The sequence below is a fragment of the Trachurus japonicus genome, unplaced genomic scaffold, assembly GCF_045865225.1.
Source record: "Trachurus japonicus isolate A0001 unplaced genomic scaffold, Traja_1.0 AP030833.1".
Lineage (NCBI taxonomy): Eukaryota > Metazoa > Chordata > Actinopteri > Carangiformes > Carangidae > Trachurus > Trachurus japonicus.
In genome coordinates this window covers 135,650-147,481 of record NW_028220966.1, presented here as the reverse complement: position 1 = coordinate 147,481, position 11,832 = coordinate 135,650, and the positions used below count along the sequence as shown (strand labels likewise).

At 45.1% G+C, this 11,832-nt stretch overlaps 2 pseudogenes; both read left to right on the top strand.

Moving 5' to 3' along the window:
• Nucleotides 1-1,840: 1,840 nt before the first annotated feature.
• LOC146959954 (uncharacterized) lies at nt 1,841-3,559 on the top strand (annotated as a pseudogene).
• A 2,160-nt stretch (nt 3,560-5,719) lies between these two features.
• On the top strand, nt 5,720-6,892 carry LOC146959953 (general transcription factor II-I repeat domain-containing protein 2A pseudogene; annotated as a pseudogene).
• The last annotated feature ends 4,940 nt before the right edge of the window (nt 6,893-11,832 follow it).

Below are 11,832 nucleotides of genomic sequence, written 5' to 3'. Positions count from 1 at the left end.
TCCACCTGGCGCTCGTTAAAATGTTTATAAACACAGACACACAGCTAAATCAGACCGACACAGGATGCAGCTCATAACATGTGTCAAGTCAGTCACACACAGACTCTAGAACCAGCTTCATATGATTACAGTTACAGACACACACACACATCACACATTGCGTACTTGTCACGCATTTTTAACCTCCTAATACGCTTGTACGATTCTATGTTCTAAAGTACGCATATTGCTTGATCTCGTATTTCGCCAATTTTCAATCAAGTTGTCACCAGACTTGTTGTCACTGAAGATCATGCTCCGGTGCCACACAGATCTGCGTGTAAGCAGTGTGCTTTCGGCCAATAAGAACGCTTCATTTTCACTCAACCACCCACCCTCCTCCGGGCTTTAGGCTTGGGTTAAATGGCAGAGCCGCGCGACGCGGACATTTAACGATATAAATGACGGCGCTTGCGAATGTCCGTGTCACCGTGTCAGCGGACTGTTTGGTGCGTGTGTGGCTGCATTGTCACTGCTGACTTCCAAGCAGCTGTTGTTGATGATGTTTAGCGCTACCTGGAGCAACAACAACAGTCGCTGCAGCTTCTACTGAGAGCTGGGGTCAGACGTAACGCACGTGAGACAGACACACGGACCGACCGCGCAGATGTCACACTAATGAAAAAAAACTTTTCACACTAATGAAAAAAACTACAGAACCAGGTTTAGGTTAGAGAGGGAGAAGGAGCTAGGTGAGCCAGGTGAGGGAGGACCAACCACGCAGATGTCTCAGACATCGTTAAACTTTTCACAACTCCGCTCCGCCCCGCTTACGTATCGCGTCGCGGCCGTTCCCAGTGTATTACTGGCGTTAAAGTTAGAGAGGGAGAAGGAGCGAGGTGAGCCAGGTGAGGGAGGGAGGGAGAAGGGGAGAGAGGCTGGTGATTGAGAAAGGCAGATAAGCTACAGTATTTTATTTTTGACCAAATGTTCTTGTTGTTGACTTATGGATAATGAAATAATTATTGTACTGTGCTATTATAATACAGTGAGATTTTGATATCATGACATGCTTTACAATACTGCAATAAATGTCATGGGCTAGTTGTTAAGGTAGCCTAATGTCAGTTGTTGTTGTGAGTATTACCTAATGTGTATAGCTTTTGATTTCAGTTTACATTGACAACTCTGCTATATGCAATTGTTATTTCTAACCCAACCAGGACTCCCCGCACACGCAGCAGCAGCTCTGGTTCAAAGGAGGGGCAGACCCCCAAGGCGCCCGCCACGGCCCCCGCCGAGCCCGACGACTTGGTTAGTATCACCTGATTTTTTTCAATGTGTTTATCTTTTGTTTTCAGTTCACATTCACAGTGATGTTGATAACTCTACTATGTGCATTTGTCATTTCCAACTATCCAGAGCAGAATAAGTGAAGGGGAGGAAGCAGCAGCAGCACCACCGTCCCCGGCACCACCACCAGCGCCGCCCACGGCCCCTAAAAGCAAGGCATCGGGGGGAGCGCCCAGGCGACCCGGGCAGTGAAAAAGAAGTTAAATTACAGTGACAGCTCAAGCGGGAGCGAGGTAAGTGAAATGGTTGGATTCATCCACAATTTTAGACATCTTTAGCAATTTTATGACATGTTAACAATGTTTTCATTTCCTAGGAGCCAGAGGGGGCAGAGGCAATCAGCCCGGCCCTAAAGTCGATGCATACGCCCCTGAAAAAATACATGGAGGGTAGATCAAAAGCATCAAGACTACGGTCTATTTCCTTCGGGGCATCCCTTAGTAAGAAATTACACATTCTATATGTGTGCAGGTGTGTGTAAGTGATTTCTTGCTACATTTGTTTGTTCATGCCTTTCACAGAGAAATACCTTGCCTCATATGAGGAGTTTCTCTGGTGCCCTGAAGGGACACCGAAGATGCAGCAGAACGCGGTGTCAAAGGGGGCCAGGACCTGGTTTTTTGTTAAATACATGACTTTAGGGCATTCCTCCATCACATACTGGGACTGGAAGTTTCTGGACAACCACCCCCTCATAAAATTGTGAATAGTGCAATGTGAAGCACGTCCTGTGTTAGCAAGTCCTGAAAATATCACATACTGGAGCCAGAATTTGCCTCTCACAGCTTCCCAGCACTCCTTCGGGCCTTTAGCCTGGCCCCGACCACAGTCTCTCTGTACCTGGGACAGGCCATAGCCTTCCTGGACTATGTCCAGGATGTGCCCCCCCAACACTCCCTGCTAAGAAGGGCGAGGGTTGTTATCCTCATAAAGGAGGTGAAGAAGCTGCACAGAGACTTGGGCCGCACCCTCCTTGGCCACCAGTCCCTGGTCAAGGAGAAGAAGGGCCAGAAACTAGTGCCAAAGGAGGACCTGGCAGAGTCCCAGCACCTGGTGAAGGCCAAGATACCATCGCTGCTGGGTAAGTCACACACACACACACACACACACACACACACACACACACACACACACACACACACACACACACACACACACACACACACACACACACACACCGATATAGACAGTTATTCATTATTCTCTTCTCTCTTTAACTCTCATTTCAGATGACATGAAGAAGGCACCGCCTAGGCACCCACAGACAAGATACCGGTTCTTTGGCTACCTGGGGGCATACCTGTCATCAATATATGGACACCGGGCAGGGGTGCTCACAAAGATGACTGTCAAAAATGTGAAAGAGGCCATCCGGGACGATGCCAACGGCTACCTCATCAACGTAATGCACAAATGTTGTGAATGCTTTCTGTCTTCTCGGTCTTTTGCAGGTGCTAGACCACAAGATGGCCCACAAGTACGGGAAAGCCCAGCTGTACCTCACGGCGGAGGAGATGGGTTGGTGCCACAGGTGGCTCACACTGGGGGGCAGTTGTGTGGCCACCAACCCCTATTTTTTTTAGCTCCTTTGGCCGAGGGGAGGCTAAGGACTTAGTCAGGAAGGCGTGGGCAGAGATGGGGCTGGCTGGGGCCCCAAGCCTGCTGGACTTTAGGACGGCCGTGTCGACCTACGTGAGTAATACAGACACCTGACACTTGATTTTCACATGGTTAATTCAACTCATTCTCAACAAAGCAATACTTGTTCTTTTGTAGAACTTCGAAACTAACAAAAATCCCGAGACGAGAAAAAATATCTCGGAGTTTATGTGTCAGTCGGCGGCCACGCAGGAGTGTTTTTATGCGCTCCACAAGACCCTGGGGAGAGCGAGGGAGGTGAGAGAGCTCTTCATCTGCTGCGTCTGCTGTGGTAGACGAGAGCAGCTCCCCCTCTCCTCAGGGTGCAGCGGCACCCTCCACCACCCCTGGACCCGCCACAAGCCCTGGCCCCTGCGCATTGAGGTAAAGCACCCAACATGGTTTGTTGATTAGTAAACAGTCAAAATTCAAACAGCTCATTGTATGCTCTCTCTCTATTCCAAAGGACAAGTCCCCGAGGAAGAGGGTGTCTCAATCTCTAACTCAAAGCACCGCAAAGAGGGTCAAAAACAAACTATTGTCCCCCAAAAAGAGGAAGCGGCCAGTGGTTGTGCTCCAAAGACTTTGATTTAGTTTGTCGTGTTTGTTCCATTTGTATATTTATTTGTTTTGTATTTTTCTATTTTTGTATTATTTTAATTAAAAAAAAGAACCCTGTTGGGAAGAAAATAATAATAAAAAAATCCCTGTTGGGAGCAAAAAAAAAAAAAAAAAAAAAAAACCCTTTTGGGAGCCAAAAAAACCCAACAACCTCCACATGGGTACTGCCTTGACGTGGCGTGGGGGCTTACTGCTCGATCACACGGGCAAACCAAAGTACCCTAAACCATGACCAGACTTTTCTCCAGGTTGCCATGGGTGACCTGCCTTTTCTCCAGGTTGGCATCGGTGGTACAGTGGGTACTAGTTTCATTTGGACGATTTCACACGAGATTCACGCGTGAATCACGGGAGAGTCACGCAGATTTTTTGTAGAGGAGTAATTGTGTTTTCACCAGAAGCTGCAATGTGCCCAAACAACCGCCAGGTGGCATCTGTGAGCAGGAGGACGCCTCCATAAGACAGCAGCACGGAGCAGTGAACACGAATGGGCAATGCAATATAATAATAATAATACAGTATAGTTTTTCAATGAGAAAAATGTGACTACGGCAGCTACAGTATACGTCTCACTCTCTTTTTTCGGTCCTCAGTCTCGTCAGCTCCAAACACACCCGTCTGTGGTTTTAAAATGAGCAAACTACTGTAGAGTAGTACCACAGATTTCTCATTCCCCACCTTCTTTGATTGAGTGTTGCTGGATGATTTCTCGTGAATGAACGGGCAATAGCCTGTGTCACTTTCGGGCTGGGCGATAAAACATAGGATATCCTGAAATAACTTTTCCTCGATAGAAATAGGCTACAAAACGCGGCCGATACAAAGTTGATAGGTTTCATTCATCCATGTTTTGACAGTGTGTGTGTGTGTGTGTGCCGAGCGGACCCGTTTAGAGAGACACGCGTCTGTATGGGACAGACTTTTATTTAATTTAGAACAAACCTTATGCTCAGCAAAAATGGAAAATATAATAATATCATAAAATGGTTCTGTTGTTTGGCCACTGTTTAAAATAGGTCTGATCGATCCAGAGCAGCATTCATTTACAAGTTTAATCAGCACCAATTAAACTTCTTCTAAATAAATGTAAACATTCAATAACTGGGTCGGGTCAGACCACGGGCTTCTTTTTTTCCTCTTCTTCCTCACAGGAGAAGGTGTGCGCTGCGGTCACCTCGCTTCTCTCTGACGCGTCTGTGCTCTGTTTGTGATGTCACCGCTGTATTATTTACAGTAATTAGACCAGACATGGGCAAACTACGGCCCCCGGGCCATATACGGCCCGTTAGGCTTTTTAATCCGGCCCACCGAACTTGTCCAAATTATAGTAAAAACCCATGGATGTGTAAAAACCTCATTCATTTCCCTTTCCCCTGCAATACCCTCGTTTCCCCGATAGATAGCGCACTAGTCTAGACTAGAGACACATTGACCTTTGTTGGAGTCAAAGGTTGGAGTGCAACTTTCCAGCTGCCATTTTCCCCCTTCGGTAAAAATGAGCGGACCAAAGAAAAGAAAAGTGGACACTGAGTGCCGAGTGTTTAAAAAGGAATGGACAACAAAATATTTTTTTACTGATGTCCGATCAACGGCTGTATGTCTTATATGCCAAGAAACGGTTGCAGTTTTCAAAGAGTACAATATCAGCCGTCACTTTGCCACAAAGCATGCTAACTACGCTAACAAGCAGTCGACACAAGAACGGGAGGCTACTGCTCAGAGGTTGGTAGCTAATTTACAGACTCAGCAGAATTTTTTTCACCGACAAACTGCGATTCAAGAGTCAAGTACCAAGGCAAGTTTTTTGCTGGCATTCAAGTTAGCAAAGGCTAGCAAACCTTTCTCCGAAGGCGAGTTTGTGAAAGAATGCATGGTAGAGGCAGCAGATCTCTTGTGTCCGGAAAGCAAAGGCAAGTTTGAAAAAATCAGCTTATCACGCAGGACAGTAACTCGCCGTGTGGAACTGATTGACGAAGATATTGTCAGCGAGTTAAACAAAAAGGCGGAGTCCTTTAAGTTTTATTCACTAGCACTGGACGAAAGCAACGACGTGAAAGACACTGCTCAGCTCCTCATTTTTATCCGAGGGATAAATGACAGTTTTGAGATAACGGAGGAGCTTTTGAGCATGGAATCGCTGAAGGGGAAAACGCGAGGAGAGGACTTGTATGAACAGGTGTCTGCTGTCATCGAGAGAATGAAGCTGCCTTTGAGTAAACTTGCCGGTGTCACCACGGATGGATCGCCAAATTTAACCGGAAAAAACGTCGGGCTGCTGAAAAGAATCCACGATAAAGTGCAAGAAGAAAACCCTGACCAGGATGTCATTTTTCTTCACTGTATCATTCATCAAGAAGCTCTATGTAAGTCTGTATTGCAGCTTGATCATGTCGTGGATCCAGTTGTAAAACTTGTTAACTTCATACGAGCAAGGGGACTTAATCACCGCCAGTTCATTACGTTCCTAGAGGAAACCGATGCGGATCACCAGGACTTACTTTACCACTCTCGTGTCCGGTGGTTAAGTTTGGGGAAAGTGTGCCAACGAGTGTGGGAGCTCAAAGACGAGATTCTGTCGTTTTTGGAGCAAATGGGGAAATCCGACGGATTCCCTGAGCTGAGCAATGAGGACTGGCTTTGTGACTTTGCGTTTGCTGTGGATATATTGTCACACATGAATGAGCTGAACGTTAAGCTGCAGGGGAAGGATCAGTTTGTGCACGACATGTACACAAATGTAAGAGCCTTCAAATCCAAGCTGATTTTATTCTCCAGGCAAATGTCAAACAAATCTTTCACTCATTTTCCCACACTGTCCACGCAGAAGGCCACCCGAAACGTGAAGAAATACTGCAAATCACTGGACGACATGCACAGAGAATTCTGCCGTCGGTTCACTGATTTTGAAAAAATTGACAAGTCACTTCAGCTGGTGTCCTCTCCCCTGTCACAAGACCCCGAAACAGCACCGCATGAGCTGCAACTGGAGCTGATCGATCTTCAGTCTGACAACGTCTCAAAAGAGAAATTCAAATCTCTTAAACTGAATGACTTTTACGCTTCACTTAACGAAGCCACATTTCCAAACCTGCGGAGGACGGCACAGAAGATGCTGGCATTGTTTGGCTCGACTTACGTGTGTGAGCAGACTTTCAGCGTCATGAACATCAACAAAGCCCGTCACAGATCCCGGTTAACTGACCAACACCTCAGATCTATTCTGAGAATCGCCACAACGAAACTAACTCCAGACTTTGATGCACTGGCAAAAAAAGGAGAACAACAACATTGTTCCCACTGAAATGTGAGTTTCTCTACTGTGTTAAAAATAGCAACTTGCGCATTTACGCACAGCAGTACAGTTACAGTAGCTTAATTAACATGTCGCACATGCTCTCAATTTAAAGACCCCTTTCTTTCGTTGGGTAATAACATGTTCTGAATGTTGAAAGTGATTCCATCGATCTTTTTCCAGTAAATTTCTTTAAATTTGCACCTTCAATTGTGTCTGTTTTTCATACATTTCAATCCCCAGGTTTGATAAATTACATTGCGTGTCCAAATGCTCCTGGCCCGGCCCCTCTGTCAAATTTTAGAGCCCATTCTGGCCCACAAGTCAAAAAGTTTGCCCACCCCTGAATTAGACTGATCGATAAAACTTTGAATAATTAGCAGAATCAGTTACATTCTGAGGAATGATCAAACATGACACTTCTCTTGATAACAAGAAAACAGAATGTAACAATTGTGGGAACGATTACTGGATATTTTTTTTTCCCCCAGGGTTTGAGATTTAATTGACTCTCGATCATATGTTCACACAGTATCATAGGAACATATAGTTATTTACACCATGTATTTATCCCATGCAGCCGCGCCTCTCCTCCTCCTGCGCTCTGGGAGCGGACAATATGACGGAGAGATGATTAAATATAGAGAAGGAATTTTGATTTTGAATTTTAAGTTAGATTCTAAGAAGATGTTTCTGAAACACCAGTCCGATGCAAAATAAGGGCGCTGTTGAATTAAATCACCGTGGCAACATGGATCTAACGCATACGGGTTGAAATTAAATGTGTGACGGCCGACAATAAAAACATAATCGTTCTTCTCAATCATCATTTCCTGAGTCTGACTTCAGTTCACCAGTCTGTGTCGCCAATTCCCCTTTTCCTCCAAACCATGCGTACGCATGGCTCAGAGTTTGCTTAGAGCTGCGCACATTCTTCCGTCAAGTTTGTTTTTTATAGATCACAACCTTGGCGTGAAAAGTCACGTATGCCACTTTCAGCCCCGTTTAGTGCGTACGCAATGGTTATAAATGAGACCCCAGGTAGAGGCTGGACAGGCTAGAGGCATAATGAACATTATATGTCATTAATATGAAGTAGGCTATTTGCTTGCTTTGCAGTTAATTATGCACATGATCCGTTTGACCCCAAAAAGGAAAAAAGGAGCAATGCGCACTGCGCACTGGGGGTTTCCCCCAATAGCCTTTTCAGAATAGCGGGGTCTTTAGAAAAAATAGAAAACCCCGCTATTACGATGAATGGAAGTCTATTGTCGGAAAGGCGGGGCTTCGGAAAGGCGGGGTGTAACCTTGTAAAACATGTCATGATATCAAAATGTCACTGTATTATAATAGCACAGTACAATAACTATTTCATTATCCATAAGTCAACAACAAGAACATTTGGTCAAAAATAAAATACTGTAGCTTATCTGCCTTTCTCATTCACCAGCCTCTCTCCCCTTATCCCACCCTCACCTGCCTGTCTGCCCCCACCTCACTCACCCACCTCGCTCCTTCTCCCTCCCTCCCTCACCTGGCTCACCTGGCTCACCTGGCTCACCTAGCTCCTTCTCCCTCTCTAACCTAAACCTGGTTCTGTATCTACCGTCACACAACACAACGGTAGTTTTTTTTCATTAGTGTGAAAAGTTTAACGATGTCCGCGACATCTGCGCGGTTGGTCCGTGTGTCTGTCTCACGTGCGTTACGTCTGACCCCAGCTCTCAGTAGAAGCTGCAGCGACTGTTGTTGTTGCTCCAGGTAGTGCTAAACATCAACAACAGCCACACACGCACCAAACAGTCCGCTGACACGGTGACACGGATGCCGGATGCCGTCATTTATATCGTTAAATGTCTGCGTCGCGCTCTGCCATTTCACCCAAGCCTAAAGCCCGGAGGAGGGCGGGTGGTTCCAATAGGGACCCGTGCGCTGTCACATGACGGGCTGTGAGCGGCGGTCACATGATCGTTTGAACATGGCTGCTCTATTGCTGGCTGTTGCCGGCTGAGGGGGGGAAAATCGGGGCAAAATCAGCCCGATTATCTTTATGTGTGTGGCAGGCTTAAGGAAATTCTCCAATGTTTTCGGATGAGTGCAGAGCCACTAGAGCAGCCGAGCGGCTCACAGAGGCGGCGGTCGGTGTGCTGCTGACCTGATGCCTGGGCGGTCAACCTCCGGGTGTCGCGGTAAATTGAGCACTGTACAATGAGCGTGGCATGGCGCATTTACTGTTTATTAACAGCCAAGCGCGACGTGTGTGTGTGTCGTGAGAGAGACAGCAGGTAGAGGGGCTGACTGGCAGAGATGAGAGATAGTGAAAGCTGTTCTTTTTTTCTGAGACTGCTGCGGCGGGCCCAAACGAAACTGTGGCGGCTGATTAATGGAAAACACTGGTATAGTTTGCTGTTTCCAAGTCAGCCACAGTGTCACTGTCACATCATCAGCTGCACTGCTGTGGAGAGTTGATGCGCGCTCCCACACCAGCTTGGCTGATGGCTGCAGTAACCCTGACGGCTGCTACGGCCGTTGTATCGCTAATGAGTTTTATTCCTTGATCCTGCCTCAAGCTCCTTTAAGACATGTGCACAGATGTGATCAGTGAAAGCTTAATTAATAAACACAAAGTCTGGGCGTCCAAAGGAGGAGAGGCCTTGAACACAAAACCAAAATACGCACAAAAATCCAAAAGAAACGAAAATTAACTAAAAGATTAACTAAACAGGTCGGTGTTTTACGCATGCCTCTGTGCGTCTGGCACACGCGTCTTGGAGCTCTCCCACATTGGTTTGTGAATGAAAACTGTTATGTTCAGCTCCCCTTACATGTGAAATTTATTATTAACTGTTCCCACATTTCTAACTTTTGTTGTCACTGAAAATTAGGCCCTATGTTCCCACAGCCCTTTGGTCCCACCATTGGTTGGGTTTAGGCAATGAAGAAAGGAGTTGGTTAAGTTTAGTAAAAAGACCAGGTAGAGGCTAGACAGGCCATATAGATAGAGTCCAGGGCCCTCATTTATCAACCCTGCGTACGCACAGATCTGTGCGTAATGAGTGCGTAAGAACATTCCCACGCAAAGTATGGAATTTATCAACTTGTACTTGTGCTTAGGAACGTGCGTAAATTTAAGCACAACTCTGACCATGCGTACACACGAAATCTAGTGGTAGAACAGTGAAACTACAAATAGAACCCAGTGGAGGAGTCACAGTGTTAAGCAATCTCAAACTTCACACATGTTCCCTGTTTCCTAATTTTAAAAAAATTCTCAATTAGTAATTTAGCAGACATTTTGAATGATTGGTGTGACAAGCTATAAAAGTATGCAGGTAGATTTGTGTCATTATTCAATCAAAAAATATATTTAAAAAAAAAAAAACACTGTTTTTCTTTGATTGAAAATGTTTTTTTTTTATTATTGAAGTGAATGTTTTTTTTTATTGAAAATAGATCTTTTGATTGAAGAATAAAGACACAAATCTACCTTCATATAAAAGACAGCTTTTTTATTTCTCAGTGATCTTTCCTCTGACCCAACAGAATTAACAGTAGTTGTTACTTTCTCCTATGCAGCATTTTTTATTTTGTTGGTCACACCTGCATTTACTGTTCCAAACAGTATTTTTTGGTTTGATTCAACTTCTACAAGTAACTCAGGTAACTCTCGGTATCAGAGAAACTCTTCTTCTCCGCCCTCTTTGCCATGATTTTGGTGTGGGGAAAAAAAAATCCATTCACGCATTATTAAAGGAATTGTTGCTACCATATATGGTCAATTGGGGGCGTTTCTGAATGCAAATGACCCTAACCATGGTAGTTAGGAACAGGTGGGATTTATCATCACTGATTACTTACTAGTGTGCGTACGACCGGTGTCCGCACGTTTGATAAATACAGATTTTTTTGTACTTACACACATTCTAAATTTCATTCCTACGACAGAATTTAGAACCTTTTCTACGCACTGTTGATAAATGAGGGCCCAGATAGGTAGAGGAGAGTCCAGTGGGAACATAGGCACGCTCCCGGCTAAACAGTGAAGAGTCTGTGCGCGCTCCCGTGCCGGTGGCTTCGCTGGTTGCTGGAGTTACCCGCAGCGGCCGTCGCGTCACTAGCCATTCTGATTAATCCTGCCCTATGATCCTTTAAGCATCACTTGTTTTCTTTGTCTGCAACTTTTTAACATTTTATCTGATGTTTTAGTTTAATAAAGGAGCTGCAGCGCCGCCATATTGTGGTGACTGACCTAGATGTCTCACCATCTAATGTCTCTGTCAGCATTGAAGAGGTCCCCCAAAGGTAAGCATCTCAGTGTTACAACTAACTTTTGTAACACTGTAACACTGAGATGCCCATCAGGGGTGGACACATGAAGCACAAAGTATTTTATTTTTATTTTAACAAAGCTCTTTTGCACATTACGGTAGCCCACAGGTGCAGTGGAAACTATATAACAGAAGGAAAATGGCAGAGAAGGGCCTTTACAAAAAGCACTCACTAGACCATGCGCTGCTAAAGGACTTTGCTGTTCATTTGAAGAGAGACCTGGACAACAATAATTTCAAACAGGAGGTGAGTGGCATGATAAAGGCATTTATATAGAGGGATTATACGTCTACGTCACTGACATTCTTCTGCGCATGTCGCCTGCAGAAAGACAGCAGCAAGAGCCGTGATCATGTCTTTTTGTGCTGTTAGTTGCACTAATCATTTTGATAAAACTAACAAAACATGCACATTTTACAGAATACCGCCAATTTGCACCCCTTTCAAGGCAAACGAGAGAGAAAATAGTACACTGGAGATTCATTTTGAGCAATATAATGTGTTAGACACATTGGTTTCTCATAGCTCTTAGTCGACATGAGGGTGAGTAGATAATGAGTGAAATTTGAATTTTGGGTGAACTATCCCTTAAAGGACAATTCCAGGCGAATTCAACTCGG